Source organism: Culex pipiens, chromosome 1, assembly GCF_016801865.2.
Source record: "Culex pipiens pallens isolate TS chromosome 1, TS_CPP_V2, whole genome shotgun sequence".
Taxonomy (NCBI): Eukaryota; Metazoa; Arthropoda; class Insecta; order Diptera; family Culicidae; genus Culex; species Culex pipiens.
This window is the reverse complement of record NC_068937.1, coordinates 5,686,307-5,705,278: the sequence shown is the minus strand read 5'-3', so window position 1 is coordinate 5,705,278 and position 18,972 is coordinate 5,686,307. Positions and strand designations below refer to the sequence as shown.

At 36.7% G+C, this 18,972-nt stretch overlaps 2 non-coding genes across 2 annotated transcripts; both read left to right on the top strand.

The window, feature by feature from the left end:
* Positions 1 to 574: 574 nt before the first annotated feature.
* On the top strand, positions 575 to 646 carry Trnad-guc (transfer RNA aspartic acid (anticodon GUC)). Its single transcript has one exon. It is a non-coding gene; the product is annotated as a tRNA-Asp (tRNA).
* Positions 647 to 935: 289 nt separating this feature from the next.
* On the top strand, positions 936 to 1,006 carry Trnag-gcc (transfer RNA glycine (anticodon GCC)). Its single transcript has one exon. It is a non-coding gene; the product is annotated as a tRNA-Gly (tRNA).
* Positions 1,007 to 18,972: the final 17,966 nt, after the last annotated feature.

Genomic DNA, 18,972 nt, shown 5'->3' with positions numbered 1-18,972 from the left:
AATTTTTATAATTTTAATAACTTTAATAACTTTAATGATTTTAATAATTTTAATAATCTTAATAATTTTAATAATTTTAATAATTTTAATAACTTTTATAATTTTAATAATTTAAAAAAAACTTACAATCTTAATCTAAATTATTATTTAATTTTTAAGAAAATAAACGATTCTTTAAGTGTTCAATAATTGTTTTTCAACGTCCTGAAAAAGAACCAAAATCAAATTGAAATTTACAGCTCTGTTGTTGCTCATTCTTCTTCACCAAAAATAGCTCCCAACAAATCAGCTCGAGCATTCTGAGCAAAGGCCTACTTCGCTGGTAGAATACAAGTAGAACCAAAAACACACACCCAAACGGGCAGAACAAAAACCGAAACCCGAAAGAAGACGACGCGAAGCGAGTTTGTCGAAAAAATTTATTGCACTTGGGGTGCGAGGAGGGAAACAAAACAAAAACAACAACAACAATAACAAAATGCTATCTCAGTAAAGGCCTCGCTCGGCCTACTAGATTAGAGGTTTCGCTCCGCGTGGAAGCAGTTCGGTGAGTTGGTCTGTGGGAAAATACAAGTCCTCGATAGTATAGTGGTCAGTATCCCCGCCTGTCACGCGGGAGACCGGGGTTCAATTCCCCGTCGGGGAGGTGTTGATTTTTTTATTTAAAATGTTTTTTTCATCGAATTGCAAGTGTTGAAAGCTGTCGACATGTTGATTATCGAATTGCAGTAGCATTCTGTTTGATTTTATTTTTAGAATTTTTTTCATTTTAACGATTTCTAATTAGAATTCTAGGATTCATCTTCTAAATCTATATTCTTGAATACGTCTTTCACCAACTAGTAATTCATGCGATCCCGATACCTTTTGGTCATAAATTAAACTACAAATTTGGCAAAGTAGAAATACTGGTTGCAATCATTAACAAGAACGAAGCATCGGTGGTTCAGTGGTAGAATGCTCGCCTGCCACGCGGGCGGCCCGGGTTCGATTCCCGGCCGATGCATTGATATTTTTTTTGCAAAAGCAAACAAAATGACTTGCAACGAATGACTAATAAACCGGCTCAATTAGTCATATTTGGGCAACCACCCCAACATCAAAACCGCCAGACAGTCTGGTTTGGTTGATTTTCGATTTACGAGGGGGAAAACACTCTCAAAATGATTCACGCGCTAAATCGTCGCCAATCCAAGTGGTCGATTCCCAGAAAGCAAGCTTTCGCATCATTCGCCAACTGTCAAACATAACCTCAAAAGGCGAATCGGAAAGAAGGGCTCAAGAGGTGATGAGTCATCTTCCTCGCCCATCCCTGAACTTGGCTATCAGCAACACACTTGTGTTCAGTTTGCGTGAATGTATTTTGAAAATAAATACACTCAAAGGGCGCTCAATGTCTTACACGGTACATGACTTGTTTACAGTCGCAAGAAAACCGACCGACGCCAGACGCAACCGTTGGATTATTCAAATTCTTGAAGGGGAGTCGTCACAACAAAACCACCAACACAGGAGCAAGTGTTAAGTCGGGTTTTCTTCACCTTTTCTTCTTTTCGCTTTCAACAGGTTTAGCAAAAAGTACAGTCCGCAGATTATCAGCTTGCGCGACTCAGACTTAGGTCACGTTCGGAAGTGGTCGGATCACGTCATCGCGGCGGAATTTGCCGGCCGTTACAAAAAGAATCTAGTCAGAATGTGTTTTTGAGTCAAATTTGTAGCAAACCAAGCAAGCTTCGTTTTGTTTGTAAACAAACACAGCGCAGCTGTCAACTATCTAAACAAAAAGATGTCCTTCCAGGCGCAGCAGTTGCGCTGCGCAGCGACAGACAAAAAAACAATAAACAGTAAACAAACAACTGTCGTTTAGCCGGCGCACAAAGTTAGTTGTAAACAAAGCGTTCGTTTGTTATCGAAACGTCGGCGCGACTTCCGACAAATGTTTTCATTTTGCGGCTCCAGGTTCAAATGACCAATTATGGAAGCTTGGCGCGGCCTACCGTGTCTTTAAAACTGAATCTGTGGTTATTAAACGGCAAATCGCCCCTCGCGTAATTCTGATCCAGGTAGGCCAAACCGGCACCCCCTCTGGGTTGAACTTCAGGACTTGTCCATAAACTGGCAAACAAGTGGATTTCGTGAGTCAAGGCGCATTCCCATATTTATATATTGCGGATTCGATTCGTAAACACTTCCGCATGACTCAACGACATCTAAAGAGTCACCGCGATTCTCGGAAGTCTTTGACAAAGTTGTTTGTTTTTAAAGTTGTTTTATAAACAAGCTGATAGTTTATCAAAATTTCAGAAGGTTTAATTAATTATTCAGAAATTTTTAAAAATTGACAGTTTTGACAGCTAACTTTATGACAGTTACGTCAATTACACTCTAAAAAATTGCAACGCAAAAACGATTATTAATCCGTTTATATCGAAACAAGAAACCAACACCGGAACTATCCTTCACCGCACAAATGCCGATTGTGACAGCAGCAAAAAAACGACCAAGCATAATTTATTCAACACAACAACAAGCACCCCACAGGACGAACACCATATCAGCATTCAGCGCAGAGTTGGCCGCACGGATGGCGTCAGCAGCGGCGGTCAACAGGAACTGACTCTGACGAGAGTGTGTGTTGTTTTGGTATTCAGGAGAGGAGACTTGAAGTGGGAGCTGATGTCATCCGGTGTCGCGCGAGACCTCCAAATCCGTTGACTTGATCATGGGCGGCCATGACTGGAATTGAACTGATACGACTTGTGCGCGCGCCTACTGCGAGTAATGTGATTGTTTTTATTGACGCGAGATGGACGTGAGAACGTGAGACGACGAACCGGCGAGAACTTTCACTCAAGGTTAGGAAAGCAGTTTGCGCTGTTTTGCGAAACGTAAATAGTGCAATTTAGCAATTTTCCTGTTTGCTCACTTGAGAAAAGAGGTGGGAAAAAATTTCTCCGTCTAAAGTTGAGACGTCGCGGAGGAGAAGACTTTCAAAGTCGCCAAGTGACATAACCGCGCTGACTCAAAGGCGCACCTTAATGCGTATTCCAATTTTGATAACGAAATTTATCGCTCGTAAAATCCCTCTCGCGTGTGATGAATGAGCATGAATCACGCCGGAAGCCGGGTGATTTACGGCGGACTGGTTGCCATACCACCCAAACTTTGACAGCAGGGGTGCCAGTTTGACCGCAATCGATCACGTTCGAACGGCCGTTACGTTTTCATTCGCGCGAGTGACGAAAACCTTCGGCGGTCAGGCAGGTCACGACGACGACGTCGTCAACCGGACCGTATATGGACATCCGCCGTCAGTGCGTGTGACGTGACGCCTCTGCGTTCGCCAAAAATCGCTTCGCGTCTGTGTGAGTGGTCAATGAGAAAATACCCCTACAAAGAGCGCCACCACCAGAATCGGCTGACGACGCGGAAGCGTGCGTGCGATTCTCGCTGGATGTGGGTCACTCTTGCGCCGCGGTCAACGGACACGTTCAATCGAGTTGGCCTTGACTTACGCAATGCACGTGAGGCGGGTTGATTGGTGCTTCCAGAGGTAACTTGATCCCAATGCGAATGTGGGAAAAAGGTTGGAGCAAAAGTGAAACCTTACAAAGGTTCACAGCCTACTCCGATGGGTTATTGTGGTAGACTGGCAACGCTGCTGTCGCGTGAACCAGTCTACACTGAAAAAGTGGACTCCGCAAACCAAATCGCGCGACAATAATTTACCTTTTATGAGCACGCAGCGTCGACTTTGACCAATTGCGACCGACGACGACTACTTGGATATCTGTACATGGTTCGCGCGGCTACCAGTGCTACCAAACCTACCCCCTTTCCGAGACTTCATGACCATTTATGGTACCGATCTCGCGGCGCGTATGTGTTTTGGTTCGGTTTCGGTCCCTTGCCCCGGCCAATCACTCCGCGGCGACTTCTCTTGCAAGCAGTCACTTCAGACAGGCAGGCGACTCCGGCGACTTACTCTTGAACCCCGCGGCAGACCTTCACAGCAGCAGCGAGAAAACTGGACATGATCGCGCGAGTGCCATCTTGGATTTATGAGGGCAAACGCACCCGGGCGAACCTCTCCGTCTATAAAAGGCCGGTGACCTCCAAGTTGACGCTGGCAGCACTGCCCGTAATCGGAGGAAAAGTCGTCGCTGATTGGATGTTGCCCCCCCTTTTATGGGGTCATAATTTTACACGACGCATCGAAACGACTCGCGCGTTCTAGATTGTCAATCGTCGATCGTCAATCATCGCGTGGCGACATCTAGTTCGACTCAAAAAAAAGTGTGGAAGGCGCGCGTAGGAGGCGACGCGACGGTGGCGCCAACGGACGCCTACTGAGATTTTGACGTTTCGTTCGCTGGGTAGAGTAGATCATCTCGCGTGCGCTCGCGTAGGGCGATATGGTTTAGCGTGTAGAAGAAGAGGAAAAACGAAGGTAAAAACGAGGCTAATCCCATCTGGCAGGAATTAGTGGCAGTTCGTGTGTGGTTTTTATTGGAGTGTGCACTAGAGGCACGCGCGCTTGGGCTCTCTCAAATTGGGCGTCTGGAGATCTTAACCTGAAATGTGAGGGGAACACTTTTTAGATAAACCACAGAAAGTAGGAAGAATTCTCGTATGTTTTTGAAAGTTTTGTCATTTTTGTAATTTTAGGCACCGTATTTTACAAATTTCGAATCAATAGGTTACTATTAAACAAACCCCGCATTGGTAAAGGTAGCTGGGATGGTCTTTTAAAACTTCAAGTTTTGTGGAAAAGTTACGAAATTTGCCAAATAGGGCGTTTCCGAAGCCTATGAATCACCAAGTTTGGACTGTTTTTTGTAATCTTTGTCATTTTTTGTCATTTTTTTTCATTTTGTAATTTTTGTAATTTTTGTAATTTTCGTAATTTTTGTAATTTTTGTAATTTTTGTAATTTTTGTAATTTTTGTAATTTTTGTAATTTTTGTAATTTTTGTAATTTTTGTAATTTTTGTAATTTTTGTAATTTTTGTAATTTTTGTAATTTTTGTAATTTTTGTAATTTTTGTAATTTTTGTAATTTTTGTAATTTTTGTAATTTTTGTAATTTTTGTAATTTTTGTAATTTTTGTAATTTTTGTAATTTTTGTAATTTTTGTAATTTTTGTAATTTTTGTAATTTTTGTAATTTTTGTAATTTTTGTAATTTTTGTAATTTTTGTAATTTTTGTAATTTTTGTAATTTTTGTAATTTTTGTAATTTTTGTAATTTTTGTAATTTTTGTAATTTTTGTAATTTTTGTAATTTTTGTAATTTTTGTAATTTTTGTAATTTTTGTAATTTTTGTAATTTTTGTAATTTTTGTAATTTTTGTAATTTTTGTAATTTTTGTAATTTTTGTAATTTTTGTAATTTTTGTAATTTTTGTAATTTTTGTAATTTTTGTAATTTTTGTAATTTTTGTAATTTTTGTAATTTTTGTAATTTTTGTAATTTAAATTTTTTATCAAAACAATTCATTTTTAAATTTTTTGAATTTAAAAGTTTAAAAATTCTAAAGTTTTTAAGTTTTAAAGTTTTAAAGCTTTAAAGTTTTAAAGTTTTAAAGTTTTAAAGTTTTAAAGTTTTAAAGTTTTAAAGTTTTAAAGTTTTAAAGTTTTAAAGTTTTAAAGTTTTAAAGTTTTAAAGTTTTAAAGTTTTAAAGTTTTAAAGTTTTAAAGTTTTAAAGTTTTAAAGTTTTAAAGTTTTAAAGTTTTAAAGTTTTAAAGTTTTAAAGTTTTAAAGTTTTAAAGTTTTAAAGTTTTAAAGTTTTAAAGTTTTAAAGTTTTAAAGTTTTAAAGTTTTAAAGTTTTAAAGTTTTAAAGTTTTAAAGTTTTAAAGTTTTAAAGTTTTAAAGTTTTAAAGTTTTAAAGTTTTAAAGTTTTAAAGTTTTAAAGTTTTAAAGTTTTAAAGTTTTAAAGTTTTAAAGTTTTAAATTTTTAAAGTTTTAAAGTTTTAAAGTTTTAAAGTTTTAAAGTTTTAAAGTTTTAAAGTTTTAGAGTTTCAAATTTTCAGTTTTTTGTGTAAAATTTTATTTTTACAAAAACCTTTAAACTTAAAATCAACAAGTGTTGCCTTAGTTTTTAGGTCAACAGTAAATTTGCAAACGATCAACTCTTCCGCATGCACGTGCAAAATTACTCCATCTGGGCCAAAGAAACCAAAAAGAGAGAATTTTATAACGGTTCAAAGGTACCCAACTTTCGCGATTTCGAGAGGCTAATTGATGTTCAAGATAATGTATATGGTTAGATTTGGCAACCCTTTTCAAGCAAATCTGTCTAATTCCAGGCCTGCTACGCTCGTCACACTTCGAAAACTGCATCTTTCGCGCAGCAGTCACCAACAACTTTTTCACGCCAGCAATCCCAGCAAGCCTTGTTTGGTAATCAACTCGATTGCCAAGCAATTTCGGTGTTGCCAGCAAAAAAAAAACGAAAGCAAAAGGTGCGCAGATTTGCTAATATTTTCGCCAATATTGTGTAATCTATTTTCTCCTCTCCTCTCCATCTCTTCAACTCGCTCTTTTATTTCCTCTGGCTCCAAACTCTACGCCGACTTATCTAAGCTTCCTGAATCGCGAACTCGGCTTCACAGTGTTGTGCGCCGCCGAAAATGTGTTGTGCGCCGCCGAAAATGGAAGTTCATTGCTCTTTTTCGGGCGGCCTCCTTCGTCGTGACGCACTGGGACGCACTAGAGTTGGTCATTCGAAAAATTTTTGGAAAACTTCCTCAAAAAATGATTTTCTGTAAATTTTTTAACATTTTCAACAGCAATTTTGACCTTAATATTAACTGTTGATGAAAAAATGTCTGGCAGCACTGAATTCAACAATATTTTTTGATATTTCCAAAATTGAACAAAGTGAAAAGGTTAAAGAGTTGCGAGTGGCATACCCCTAGTTTTTGACAGTTTGACAGTAGCCGTTTACACTGAGGAAAATAATTACTCAAAACAGATCAGATACCTCAGAACAGTGTATTTGCCAAAGGAGGTTATGTTATGCTGAAAAGTATTTCTGGCAACACTAAATATAAACATATTTTGACAAATTTCAAATATTTTGAGCAACCCAACATGGTCCAAATATGGCAACAGATTTGTCTAAGACAAGCCACGCGACTGACCCAAACCAGCGTGGTCACCCCCTGGGATCTAAGCCGGAGGGTCCAACAACATCCAAAACAGAAAAAAAACAACAACAAAAAACTTTCAATTCATGAAAATTCAAAATGTGCAGCATCGCAGTAGGCCGAAGAAGCGAAAAAATCAGAGCATGGCGCGCGTTCATGACGTTCCGCGCCTGCTTTGACCTGTCCGTCCGACACCCCAGACTTTACACCTAATTTGCTGCCCCAACTTGGATCAGTGGGCTTCCACGGGGTACCATTTGAGGGCACCGTTAGTTCGGAGCTTGCTTGGATGGTTCATAAATAAATTTTATAATTTTTATCGTAATTGAAAATGGTAATCGCCTAAGCTCAGGTACCGTTTTGGGAGGGGGGCTAACATCGAACACGTGCGTCATAAATAATTGAAATGTATGTCGGCATTCGGAGGCTTCAGCGAAACTTGAAGCAGTAATTAAGTTAGTCAAACAAGGTAAGTTATTGTTTGATGAGTTGAAATTTGTTGTGAACAAATAAATTTTAACGTGTTGTTATTTGCGAACTGTCAAAATACTTTTTTTTTTCAGAACAAAGAGTTGCGAGTGGCTAACCCCTAGCTTTTGACAGTTCCTAAACAATTACACTGAGAAAAATAATTACACAAAACAGATGATTTAACCTGGAAATTCCAAACGAACCAAGATCAGATAAATCAGTAAAGCTCGGTAATTGCAAAAGGAAAGTTCAAACAATCAACGTTTAGTCACTCCGAAAACCACAAGATAACCTCTATCTCGAAAAAAAAAAACAACAAAACTTTCAATTAATCAACCCGAAACAAATCCGCCCAGCAGCTGCTGCCATTGCAGTGACTGCCCAATTTTGGACATGGACCACTTTGCGTCCGGTGGGGAAGGTCGCTGCACTCTTTTGGCCTCTCCGACTGCTTGCTCTCCAGAGTTGGCCAAATATGAACAAAAACATTGGCGATGAGCGTGCAGCGACGAGACCGTATAGAGGCAAAAAGTTCCAAGCTGCTCAGGCCAACAAAGTGCAGCGTGGTTTTATCAGATAAGGGGAGGGCCCTTTTTATGGGTTTGGGATGGGAAACAGGGAGTGTGAAACGTGAGCCGGGGGAAACAACTGTTGTACAAGCTGGCCATTTTTCGATCGGGTTTGTTTTTTGTTGCCTCCGATTGCGATGGACATTGGGGTGAAACAGGAAATTTCGAAATTTAATTTAATGAGATTCTTTAAAAATATTGAGATTAATTCGAAAATTGTATTGTCGCACCCCTAGACTCAGAGCGAGCTGTCAGTTTGACAGCTTTTCATAAGTGTCAAGAGGCGCGATAGAGTTACAGTTTATTGTTTACACAAACATTCAAAATCAATCACTTTACTAGAAAGCGGAGCAAAATGAATTCAGATCTGAGTGAAATTCACCCAAATCTGACGTATGATCTTAGAACACAATTCTGAGTAGGTTTGTTGTGACGAAAACTGAGTGGTTTCAAATGATGGTGTTTATAAATAAAGAAGGGTTGCCAAATGTCACAATTTTCGTGAAAAAGGTCCATTTCACCCGCCTGGCCCCACAAGAAACGGGTGCACTTGCCCATCGCCGGTCTGTCTCAGTAACACAGGTTTTCCCTGGCCCCTCTCGGGTGCGATTCTCCCGATCTTAAACTTGCCAAGCTGCGAAGAAGCTCTTCACCAACTGCGAAGAGCATGAGATAGCGCAATAACTCGGGAATGGGAACATCGTTCGGTATTTGAACTGTTATATCTGATTTTAATATAATCTCGGAGGTTTTTTCTTTTACTATTGATTTCATTTATCAATGCAGTGAGAGGAGAAGTAGCAGGTTTGAACGCCGCGGCGATGGCCCACTAAACGGCACAAATCTGTTGCCTAAATTCGATTAACGGTGCTCCCGTTCCGGGCTGGACTGGGTGCCGACTTGGAATGTAAACAAATCGAGCTTAGACGATGAATTTTTGGCGTGATTTGCATGCTGGAAATTGTAGAAATTGTTTTTTGGAAATCATTGTTTGAAATGCGTGATTTAACAAAGCATTCTTTTCTCAGTGTATGGTTTGACCACCTGTCAAAGTACACGCTTGAAGAAAACACGCTGAAATTGAGTTTTTCAAAGCGACTCTTCCACCAAAAATTACTCAGATTTCATAAAAGCCAAGCTTACTCAAAAGTGGGTTAGGAGTCAAATGTCAAATTTTGGTAAATGGATCTCATTTTTGGGAATTCTACAAAATGTCAAAGTACACGTTCAAAGAAGAATGTCCAATTCTTTTTGAACCACAAAAAAACACCAAAACAACCTTGTCGTTTACAGCTTTTTATTGGATTGGCCGCGGGGGTGGCCCCAAAGGTGTCATTTTACTACCCCGAACCAGACAACACCTCCTCCTCCGACGCGTGCCATACCGGAATCCAAGTGGCAATAAAATGCCGAAAAAATCGTCATCAGGGACTTACGGGGGCACCAATATGCTAATTCCCGTGTACAAAAGTGTACAAATCGGATACACGCTAAACAAAAATCAGGTTACAGCACACAAAACCCTGCCCCCTTTTCTTTCCTGGCGGCCAATGGCACACTTGGATGGGTTTGCGCCGGCGCACTTGGCAAAAATGCTTCAAACCTGCGCGAAGCGAAGATGCAATTCTGCGCGAAAAGAAGACACGAGTTCGTTGCCTTTTCGGGCGAGCAGGTTTTTTTTGTTGTTGCTGGGTTTGGATTTAGAGTGTGAAGCGAAAAAAAGAAGCAGGCTGTTAGATAAGAATCTTTGGTTTATGTTTAGCATAATTTTGCATTTTTGCTCAGATTTTATGAATGTGGGAAAATTCAGGGTTAAGTGTACACAATTTTCGCTTTTTAGTTTGAGGAGAAGCTCAAGTTATCACACCTTTTGACATGGAAATTGAACTTTACACGCTGAGAGAGAAGTAAGGGCAACTTGTACACTATCTTCTCAAACTTCTGAGTTATGTTTAATCGTAAACAGTCAGTTAAAAACAATTTGCTGAGTGAATTTCACACAAATCTGACAGATGCCCCATTTACTCATTTTTGAGTAGATTCGGTTTCGGAGAAAACTCAGTGATTTTTAACCTGCGTGCAAAAACTAGTTAAAAGAAAACATTTGGAACTCAATTTTGGGTTGGGTTGGGTTGACAAATTTTGAGGAAAAATAATTCTTAAATTAGCGGAATTTATCTCAAAAATTAGTTAAAAGATAACATTCACTCAAAATCAGAATTACCCCGCAAAAAGGGTTCTATCTACCCTTTATCTGTCAACCCAAGGAAAAAAAAAACCCTTTTTGCGGGTTACTTCCACCCTTTTTTTCAAGTTTACCCGTCGTCACCCTTTTGCAAACGGTAACTACCGGTAAACTTGAAAAAAAGGGTGGAAGTAACCCTCAAAAAAGTTTTTTTTTCGTTGGGATGACAGATAAAGGGTAGATAGAACCCTTTTTGAAGGGTACTTCCTCGGGTACTTCTGATTTTGAGTGTTCACAACTCATTTTTGAGTGAATTCAGATTTGATTAAATTTTAGTCACACAAATCTGACAGATGCCCCATTTACTAATTTCTGAGTAGATTCGGTCTGACGAAAGCTCAGCGATTTTTAACGTGCGTGCAAAAACAAGTTAAAAGAAAACATTCGGAACTCAATTTTGAGTTGTTTCAGTTTTGACAAATTTTGAGGAAAAATAATTCATTAATAAGCGGAATTTATCTCAAAAACTAGTAAAACATTTTTGAGCAAATTCAGATTTGATTAAATTTTAGTCACACAAATCTGACAGATGCCCCATTTACTCATTTCTGAGTAGATTCGGTTTCGACGAAAACTCAGCGATTTTTAACGTGCGTGCAAAAACAAGTTAAAAGAAAACATTCGGAACTCAATTTTGGTTGGTTCAGTTTCGACAAATTTTGAGGAAAAATAATTCATAAATAAGCGGAATTTATCTCAAAAACTAGTTAAAATTATTGAGAGAATTCAGATTTGATTAAATTTTAGTCACACAAATTTGACAGATGCCCCATTCACTCATTTCTGAGTAGATTCGGTTTCGACGAAAACTCAGTGATTTTTAACGTGCGTGCAAAAACTAGTTAAAAGAAAACATTCGGAACTCAATTTTGAGTTGGTTCAGTTTTGACAAATTTTGAGGAAAAATAATTCATAAATAAGCGGAATTTATCTCAAAAACTAGTATAAAGATAGCATTCGCAACTCATTTTTGAGCGAATTCAGATTTGATTAAATTTTAGTCACACAATTCAGACAGATGCCCCGTTTACTCATTTCTGAGTAGATTCGGTTTCAACGAAAACTTAGCGATTTTTAACGTACGTGCAAAAACTAGTTAAAAGAAACCATTCGGAACTTAATTTTGAGTTGGTTCAGTTTTGACAAATTTTGAGGAAAAATAATTCATAAATAAGCGGAATTTATCTCTAAAATCAGTTAATAGATAACATTCGCAACTCATTTTTGAGTGAATTCAGATTTGATTAAATTTTAGTCACACAAATCTGACAGATGCCTCATTTACTCATTTCTGAGTAGATTCGGTTTCGACGAAAACTCAGTGATTTTTAACGTACTTGCAAAAAATAGTTAAAGGAAAACATTCGGAACTCAATTTTGAGTTGGTTCAGTTTTGACAAATTTTGAGGAAAAATAATTCATAAATAAGCGGAATTTATTTCAAAAACTAGTTTAAAGATAACATTCGCAACCTATTTTTGAGCGAATTTAGAATTGATTAAATTTTAGTAAAAATAACTCAGAACTTAAAGAAATTAATCCAATTATTTAGTAACATTGGAGTATAACTCAATTTTGAGTAGGCTAAGATTTGACGAAATTGGAGTTAATATTACTTAGAAATGAGTTTTTTTTTATAAAGCGCGTTCACGCACATTCAAAATCACTAAATTTCTCTCTAAACCAAACTCACTCCGAAATGAGTAAATATGTCATCAGTCAGATTTGAGTGTATTTAACGGAAACTGAGTGACAAATCTGACAAATGCACTATTTACTACTTCTCAAACTTACTCAAAAATATTTTTAATAGTCTATGTCAGATTGTTGCTTATTTTAATCACATTTTCGTTGATTTTGGAGTGAAATTTATCTTTCTCTGAAATTTGCTTCAAGAACTCAATTCTGAGTAAGATCGGTTTCGACGAATTCGGAGTAATTTAAAATGTGAGTGTAGATAAAGAGAAAATTGTGTATGACGTAGGACTATGTTATATTTTATGAAAAAATCAAAATATTTTTTCCATATTTTTTGACGTAGGACTACGCCGTTGACTGTTGAATTTCAAATAAAACTTTCACGCTATGTTTCAAAACCTTAATGATTCCTTTGAGAAATTGAAATCAACTGTCAGCATTTATGATTTATGACATCCCCAGGGGTATCTCTTTCGATTCCGTGCCATAATGAGCAGATAATCGCACCGAAGCCGCCACAATGATCGAATATCACTACCGAGTATCACTTGTTAATTTTAATTTTACTGCACAATCCATAATCTGCTCATTAAACGCTCGTAAAAACTAATTAGAGCCGGCCTTTGATGTAGGCACTTCTTCGCTCTCCCTCACATCTACATGTGTCTTATTAATTCCTCGAAAAGTGGCCACACTTGGGCGCACTTTTGGGTTCCCCGCACCCTAGGGGGCTCTTTTTTCAAATAATTTTTCTTTCTGTTCAAATAAATATTTATTTCGTGGCCCTTTTATTTTCGAGAGATCCCTCATCATGCGAACTTTCTTCCGTTTCCATCATCGATCTTCGATCTGAACTGACGTGTGAAACGAAATTCGTTCACGCCGCCGCCACACGGCAAATTCATATAAATCTAAAACTTCATATCTGAACCGTCGGCGGAGGTTTGGAATTAATTCGTCGCCGAAGCGAAACTTTTGAGCAGGCGCTTGAAGCGCCGCAAATCAGCTCTTTTTTCTTCTTCACTCTATGGCATGTCGAACCCCAATTAGATACGCCGATCATCGAAGCAGGCCGGATATGTGAGTGTTTGTGTCCATGTTTGGACGGGGCGGATCTGCAGTAGGCGATGGCTGGTGATGAAGGAGGGGGGGGGGGCACTCCTTAAAAGAGTGCGCTCAATTGTTTATTTATAAGATCAAGTCGTCGCCTTCTGCGATGTGCTCTTCCGGCTTCTTGGGAAGTCCCGGCGTGACGTGGGACTACGTCGTTGGTTTTTGCGATTTTTGTGAAGTTTTACTCACATTAGAGTTCAACGCAAACTTCAAATACCGCGTAGTCCTACGTCAAATTGTTGGTTAAGAATTGTTAAAAATCAAAATTTATCAGGTTTAAATTTTTAATAGCAAAATTACGCAATAAAATATAAATACAGTGTAGTCCTATGTCAACCATTCAGATTTCACCAACATTTAAATTAAGCAAAACAAAATTTGAAACGCAAAATTCAATGCAAATTTAAATAAATTCATCAAAATTTCGATTTGTTCAGTGTCGCAATTTTTTTTAAGTGTAGTACTGCGTCAAATTTTCTAAAACTATCCAATTTTTTTTAAACTAAACATAATTTGTTTACAAAAAAACAATTATTTAATCATACTTTTAATTTGTTTAGTTTCAGTTCAGTTTCAGTTCAGTTTCAGTTTCAGTTCAGTTTCAGTTCAGTTTCAGTTCAGTTTCAGTTTCAGTTCAGTTTCAGTTCAGTTTCAGTTCAGTTTCAGTTCAGTTTCAGTTCAGTTTCAGTTCAGTTTCAGTTCAGTTTCAGTTTCAGTTCAGTTTCAGTTCAGTTTCAGTTCAGTTTCAGTTCAGTTTCAGTTCAGTTTCAGTTCAGTTTCAGTTCAGTTTCAGTTCAGTTTCAGTTCAGTTTCAGTTCAGTTTCAGTTCAGTTTCAGTTCAGTTTCAGTTCAGTTTCAGTTCAGTTTCAGTTTCAGTTCAGTTTCAGTTCAGTTTCAGTTCAGTTTCAGTTCAGTTTCAGTGTTAAAATTAAGTTGATGTAGTGTAATACCTCCTTGAGTCACTGAATAAAAAAATAGCTAGGTTCATTACCGAAAATTAATCTCATTAGCTTGTTTGAAGATCGTAAAAATAGCAACGAAAGTGCATACAATCTATCGGTGCAATTTACCAAAACAGGTTGTAAAGGTGCCGAAAATGGGAAAACCCAAAGTTTTCGCTTCATGGTGTGATGCAATTACGTTTAGCAGGGTTGCCAGATTGCTATTTTCAAGGGGGCAGACACTTGTTATTAAAAATAATGATTTGCAATTTACTTTTTCTAAAGCCTAAAATTTCTAGGTTTCTTTCCGAAATTTGTAGATTTGACGTAGGTTTACGCTCTGTAGTTATGAAAAAAAAATCAGGACCACCCTAAATCGCAAACGCGATTTGAAAATCCCGTCGGAACAGATAATGCCAAGATGGCGCTATCTTTTTGGCAAATTAATCCACACGGGGTGTGAATTAACGCAGCAGGTGTGAACGATAAATCGGCAAATCCGGCGGCCAAAAACAACAGCCCAAACGTCAGAAATCATAAAGCGAGCTATTCGGGGAGCCGCTCCGATGAAAACCATGATACCATCAAAGATGGCGGTAATTAAGGTGAAAGGTGGATTTCCTTTTTTTATTTTTAGTGGAATCGATTATAAAAATCTCTTGTTTTGCGATAATATCGCACTAATAAATTTTTATTTCGATTAGTCATTGTCAAAAGCAAATTTCTTTTCATAGAGAAAGGTAAAAAAGCAGCCAGACATCGCCTGCTTCGATCTTGGTGGTGGTGCAGAAACGTCATATCGCATACAGGCACGCAAAAAAACGGTTCAATACGACGTTGTTACCTTCGCGTGCAGACAATTACACATACACGCGAGCACACACAGACACCGGCAAGCATTCCCGGATTCTCGCCACATGCGCGCCTACTTGGATTTGCCGGCCGGTTGTTCTCAATTGAATTTATTTTTTTGCTCGTTTCAATGTCAAGTGCGCAAAGGGAGCGCACGCGAAAGAGAGGAGGGAGAAAATGAGAGAGGGAAAAGGGAGAAAGAGTGGAAAGGACAAGAGAGAGAGGAAGGGAAAATGGTGAGAATCGCCTGCTGCGATTAACTTTTACGAGGCAGTAAAATGCTGGCCACTTCCGAGTGCTGCAATTTTGTGGGCAAGTTTTTTTAAAATGATATAAGAAATTACTTTTGACAGATAGCTAACCTCACTTTTAAAATTTACTGTGTCGACAATTTGATGCCAAATTTTTTATTTGAAAACTTCAGCTTTATCGTTGTATTTGTGACTTCTTTTATCGGAAGTTTTTTTTTTCAGCATTACCGGTTTCATTTCAGGGAAGGAGCGACATTCACAAAAGAGAGAAGAGAACCCACTCTATGTACGGGTCTATTTTACGATTCATTCAATTCTTTGCTTTATTTGGGCATGTCACGAAACCGCAGCGCGCACTGAAGAGCTCTTGAAGCTTCTTGTCCGGAAGAATGATGATTCTGCAGATGGAAAAGTCGTAGTTTAATTGAGTTTCTATGAAAGACCTTTATTTTTACTAATTTGACGTTTTGGTTTGACTTTTCAAAAGGGTCTACCATTTATCAACTTCCTGAAAAACTTTACACTTGAACTAAGAAATATTCATGATAAGGATAAAAATAAATATAAACAGTAACATTTATCAGCAAATTTCCCCTCACAGTCAAACAAAACAAAAAACCCAAACTCAATTCCCCCGGCTATATTGGAATTGAGCAATAACATAATTAGAGTGGCCTCTGGTTTTTAATTATCCCAATTCCCGGCGAGCTCACTCTGTAATCGGTGAGGAGGCGCACACAAACACAGACACAAAGCACAATTCCAGCAGGAAATGAACACTCCATAAGAATTTTCTTTGGGTTGGCGATTCACCCGTCAGTGTGAAAAGTTTCTTTTGAATTATTGTTAAAATAATTGAAATAAAAAAATAATTAAAATTATTAAAAACGATAAATTAATTAAAATGATTAAAATTATTACAATTATTACAATTATTACAATTATTAAAATTATTCAAAATTATTAAAATTATTAAAATTGTTAAAATTATTAAAAATATTAAAATTATTAAAATTATTAAAATTATTTAAATGATTAAAATTATTGAAATTATTTAAATTATTAAAATTATTGAAATTATTAAAATTATTAAAACTACTAAAATTATTAAAAAATATTAAAATTATTAAAATTATTAAAATTATTGAAATTATTAAAACTATTAAAATTATTAAAATTATTAAAATTATTAAAATTATTAAAATTATTAAAATTATTAAAATTATTAAAATTATTAAAATTATTAAAATTATTAAAATTATTAAAATTATTGAAATTATTAAAATTATTAAAATTATTAAAATTATTAAAATTATTAAAATTATTAAAATTATTAAAATTATTAAAATTATTAAAATTATTAAAATTATTAAAATTATTAAAATTATTAAAATTATTAAAATTATTAAAATTATTAAAATTATTAAAATTATTAAAATTATTAAAATTATTAAAATTAATAAAATTATTAAAATTATTAAAATTATTAAAATTATTAAAATTATTAAAATTATTAAAATTATTAAAATTATTAAAATTAATAAAATTATTAAAATTATTAAAATTATTAAAATTATTAAAATTATTAAAATTATTAAAATTATTAAAATTATTAAAATTATTAAAATTATTAAAATTATAAAAATTATTAAAATTATTAAAATTATTAAAATTATTAAAATTATTAAAATTATTAAAATTATTAAAATTATTAAAATTATTAAAATTATTAAAATTATTAAAATTATTAAAATTATTAAAATTATTAAACTTATTAAAGCTAAAAAAAATTTTAAATAATTAAAATTATTTAAACTATTATAATCATGCAAAAAGTTTTGCAAAGCAATCTTTTAATTTGAAGAATTTGAATTGAAATTAACAAAATTGTTAACAACATTGACATGGAACTACGTTTCCAAATTATTATTGTGTTGTCATTTCAGTGATGCCAGACCTTTTCCCAAAACAAACCGTACCCAACAAATCCCACTGCAGCTGGGCCAATTCTTGTTAGTCATGCTCGATTTAGACTTTCCAACTCGATGTAACAAATTGGCTTCGTGGATAAGCCGTTTTTCCTGAAATCGCAGAAGGCAAAAATAGAGCCTCCAAGATTACATTTCACTCTCCAGAAAAAAGCGGCTGCGATTCGCTTCAATTCTGCCCAACGCCTCGGTTAATTGCGGCGCTGCTGCCAGCCCGCACGACTTGTGTCACGATAAGCCCAGTAAGATAAGTCGAGTTTTTTTTGCAGCTGTGCGGAGTGTGATTTACCGGTATGCAAGCAAAAAAGATAAACATCCGGCGCGAAGTGGTGAGACGGTGGAGATTCCAGGGCGGAAAAATTCGATGTGATTCATTTAAATATGATATAAACATTTAAAACTCATATGGCAGCACTGCTTGAATTTTTTGACAGCTAATCACACGTCCATCAAATTTTGTAAATACTGATTTTGCCCAAAATTTAGTTTGTGGTCAAACGTCAAATTTGGGTAAATTTTACTCAACTCTTAAACGAGTAAAATTTACTCAAATTTGACATTGGCCTGAACTGTCAAAAACATACGCTTATATAAAAGCACTCAACTTTGAGTTTGAATTCCGTTTTACAACGTTTGCTGCATGGGTTCCAAAATTAAACCCAGCCTACTATCTCCGTCGAGCACGACCTACCGCGAAGCGACGCTCATAACCTCAAAGTTTATCTTTCGGTGACGCTCCTCGCGCCCGGGGCCACACACGCGCTCGCATGAATGCACTTATTCATGTCTTACAATAAAAACTCTTATCCATTAATGGCGACTTGAATGGCGACTGGAATCCAGTTCTCAATGAAGCCATTTTTTTTTTGCTCTTCGTCGCAAAACGCACCGCGATAATTTAGCCATATTTACGCGGTTAAGTAACGACGACGACGACGACAACTCCAAAAAGGAGCACTTTTTGAGGTAAATGAGCTTTCGACTTATAAGGTGACAAACCAAAGGAGATCGAGATCTTTGGGTCGCGCCGCCATATTGGAAAGACGCCATCTGTCAAAGCGCCTCAAAAAAAAAAAGAGTGAAATTTGAAAGCGAGAGCGATTAAAACGTAACGAAGCCTCACACCACAACAAAAGCTAAAAGCAAAATCGATCGTCAATTGTCAAAGATTTTTTGTTGTTGTTTTCTTCCTTTAGTTGAACGAATAGCGCAATCAGCGAGGAATCAACACGCGCGCGCGCGTCTATTGTGTTTGCGCTGAGATGGCGCTATTATCGCATGAGAGAGAAGCTCTCCTCTGGGCGATCGCAGCGCCATCGGCGCCGAAACGTCACCGAATCGAAGCAGGGTGACGCCACGCTTTCTGTCAAGTGAGGGGGCGCCCATGCAGCAAAAGTGCGTGTTGAACTCAAATTTTGAGTGAAACAAGTTAATCGTGTAATTAAAAAAATGTTTTTTTAAGATCACCCTAAAGAGTTTATTAGAAAAAAACGCACTCACAAGTGGCTCAAATTAAGTGTACACTCTCTAGAGCCGGTATTTGCAACTCGACACCGCGCAGTCTTCGTGAAAAGAAAAGCGATTTTCTTCTCAGAAACGACACGCTTCAGCTCACCAATGAAGATCGCCGACGCGATGATGATGGACGGTTAACTAATGAGCGCGATCATTCACGTAATGACGAGCTGGAT